Raw genomic sequence first — 3648 nt, 5'->3', positions numbered from 1 at the left:
ACTAAGTGTGATTCCTTTGGATTTGCTTGGTACCTAGCACGTACACCAATACTGAAACATATGTCAGGCCTACTTGCAGTCAAATAAAGTAAGCTACCAATCATATTTCTGTAAAGACTAAGATCAACACTAGAACCACTATCATCAATAGTCAACTTGGTATTAGCACTTATAGGAGTTCTCATGTGTTTTGCAGAATCTAAGCCAAACCTCTGAACTAAACTCTTGGCATACTTAATTTGATTAACAAAAATTACATTCTCCATTTGTTTCACTTGCAAACCCAAAAAGTAAGTCAATTCTCCCACCATACTCATCCTAAATTCCTTTTTCATTTGACTCACGAATTATTGCACATGATCAGAAGAAGTAAAACCAAACACTATATCATCAACATAGATTTGACCAACTAAAATCCTTTAATTAAGTTGCTTAATAAATAGTGTTTTATCTACTCCCCCTCGCTTATAGCCATTTTCAAGCAAAAATTTGGTCAACCTTTAATACCAAGCTCGAGGAGCCTGATTTAAACCATAGAAAGCCTTTTTCAATTTAAAAGCATAGTTTGGGAAATAGGGGTCTTCAAAACCTTTAGGATTTTCAACATAGACTTCTTCATTTAAGATGCCATTCAAAAAGGCACTCTTAACATCCATTTGAAATAATTTAAAGTCTATTAAACAAGCAACTACAAAAAGCAAATGAATAAATTCGAGTTTAGCAACAAGTGCAAAGGTTTCATCAAAGTCAACACCTTCCATTTGTGTGTAGCTTTGTGCAACCAACCTAATTTTATTTCTCACTATGTTGCCAAATTCATCTACACACACAAATACGTACCTTTTTCTAGCTAATCTTTCAACTTGTATTGGTCCCATAAGGTCAATATAAAGTAGTTGTAGTACCTTAGATGTTGTTCTACCTTGAATAGCTTTATACGATGCCCTTTGTTGTTTGCCAAATTGACATGAACCATATATTGTAATACCCCACACCTAAGTTTTTGACCCTCCACCCATATATATTGAGAGAGAGAGAGAGAGAGAGAAAAAAAAAGGAGAGAGAGGAGGCACGAGAGAGAGAGAAAGGAGTTGACCCAATTTTTGACCCGGAAACCTGACCCGACCCGCGACCTTGACCCGGCCGGTTCTCCCATTTTCGGCCACCATTTCGGGCAAGGTTGGTACCGATTTGAAGCTTGAGAGATGAGCTACGTGTCCATGTCGTCCTTGTCGCCGGAAATTGATCGGAAAGTCACCGATCGAAGCTTTGAAGTACTGCGGAATCGCCGGCTCGATTTGCTGTGATTTCGCCGGTTTCCGGTGAAGCTAGCACTTGGGTTTTGTTCCTTACCTTACCCTCTACCATTTCCGACTAACCATTGACGCCGGGGACGTCGTCTTGCCGTTGATCGGCCGTTGGAGGATTCACAATTTTTGGGAGCTCGATCCGGAGCCATCGCTGCGCGTGGGAGGTCACCACCACCACCATTGGACTCAGCGTGGCTTGAACTTTCAGTTCTGAGCTTCCCGTCGTCGTCGGTTGAATTTCGGTGACCGTTGACCGGCAAGGGTATTTTGGTAATTTCACAGTCTAAGGGCAATTTTGTAATTTCAGATTTTGTGGGTATTTTAGTAATTGTTGTAACTGAGGATAAAGTTGGTAATTTATGATTTTGAGGTTAATTTGGTAATTTTGATATGGGGGTATTTTGGTAATATTGAATTCAAGGGTAATTCGGTAAATTCATAAAACTTGAGGGTGAATTTGTAATTTATGGAATCAGTGGATAAATTGATAATTTTAAGTTAGGGCAGTGAGGTAATTTGATATTACGAGGGTAATTCGGTAATTTAAGTTGTTAAGGACATTTTGGTAAATTTACGCTCCGAGGGTAATTTCGTAATTTCTGACATTGTGGTTATTTTTGTGATCTGAATTGAGGACAATTTAGTAATTAAAGATTCTGAGGATAATTTGGTAAAATAATGATGATGGGGGCATTTTGGTGATTTTGGCATGTAGAGGTATTTCGGTAATTTTGTACATGCGGGAATAGTTTATTGTTGATAGATATTCGTTTCAAGAATTATTATGTAAGATTAGTTGTATTTCAAATTTACGGAGAATGTTTATGCCGTTTCCTTGATTAGGAGGATCCGCGAAACGAGAATCAACCTGCGGATGTTGTCGACACCGAGTCTGGACATTGTCACTGTGAGTGGAATATACAAAACCTATTTTTAGAGTTAATTATGATAGTAAAGCATGTTTACGAAATAAGTGTTTTAAATGTTTTGATTTAATGATTTCTTGAAATGGATTTTATTCACGTATTGATATTATATTAAAATGTTTGGTTAATGATTTTGCGTATCGATTTTGAATAAAGTATGATATTATTTGAAAGATAAGAAAAGTGGATTCAAATGTGGTATGATTTAAAATATGGTTAAGAGGTACGTGAATATGAGTATAATGATTGTTTTTGAAATCATTAGACAGTACCCTTCCCCTCCAGATACAGTGATACAAATGATATGCGATGAGAGGCTTTTGGGGCCTGTCTGAACACACATAGAGGCTTTGGGCCGTGTGTTTGGGCGTTTTTGCCTTTATATGCATGGGATACAGATCAGTTATTGAGATACAAAGATACAGTGATACAGATATGGGATACAGATCAGTTATTGAGATATAGTGATCAGATATGGGATACAGATCAGTTATTGAGATACAGAGATACAATGATATAGATATGGGATACAGATCAGTTATTGAGATACAGAGATACAGTGATACAGATATGAGATACAGACAGTTGATATACAGATGAGATACAGGCCTTTGGGGCTCGTCTGAGTACACACAGAGGCTTTGGGCCGTGTGTTTAGGCGCTTTTGTCCTTTGGGGACTAGATTATGCATGCACAGATATGATGAGATATGATGAGATATGAGATAGTATTTCTTTGTCTATCCGTGTAGCTCCGAGGCGTGACGTTACCCAGATAGTACATCATTGCCCGTCCGTTAAGGTCCGGATATGACGAGATTTTCCCTGGGTACTTGTTTGGTGATGATTTTCAAATTTGTGAATTCTATATGATATTGTGATATGATTTCTATGGTTAGTAATCTGATTTAAATGTTTAATGATTTATTTCTGATTTTACGCTTATGATTTAATGAAATTATGTTTGGAAATGATATGATTATTTGTTCAAAGTAAGAATTAATTTTTAAAACTACTATCCACTCACTGAGCTCACTGAGTTTTATACTCATCCCGTTTTTATTATTTTCCCCCCTCCCAGGAGACTTGCAGGTACATCAATCGATTCAGTAACGAATGTTAGTTTTGAATTTGTGGCCACGTGATGGTGCTAGAATGTCGTAGATTTAATACTGTGATATTTGGGATATTGCGAATTGTATTTATTTATTTATTATATTTTATAATTAAGGATAATCGTTGTATTTTAATATTAGAATGATTTGGGTGGTATTTGGTTTGTTGACTTGAGAAGTCAGTTGTGGAGGATGGAAGAATATTGAATTATTTTGGGAGTATTGTTTTGTAAATCGCAGGTTGGGAATGTTTTATTTATAAGGGAGATTCTGCCGAAATTTTTATAGAATTCTTAGA

The 3648-nt window shown here is 36.6% G+C and overlaps 1 long non-coding RNA gene across 1 annotated transcript; it reads left to right on the top strand.

The window, feature by feature from the left end:
* Positions 1-1071: 1071 nt before the first annotated feature.
* LOC127901257 (uncharacterized) lies at positions 1072-3648 on the top strand. Its single transcript, XR_008053401.1, has 2 exons — positions 1072-1580; positions 2154-3648. It is a non-coding gene; the product is annotated as an uncharacterized LOC127901257 (long non-coding RNA).

This window comes from Citrus sinensis, chromosome 3, assembly GCF_022201045.2.
Source record: "Citrus sinensis cultivar Valencia sweet orange chromosome 3, DVS_A1.0, whole genome shotgun sequence".
Lineage (NCBI taxonomy): Eukaryota > Viridiplantae > Streptophyta > Magnoliopsida > Sapindales > Rutaceae > Citrus > Citrus sinensis.
This window is presented reverse-complemented; position numbering and strand designations above follow the sequence as displayed.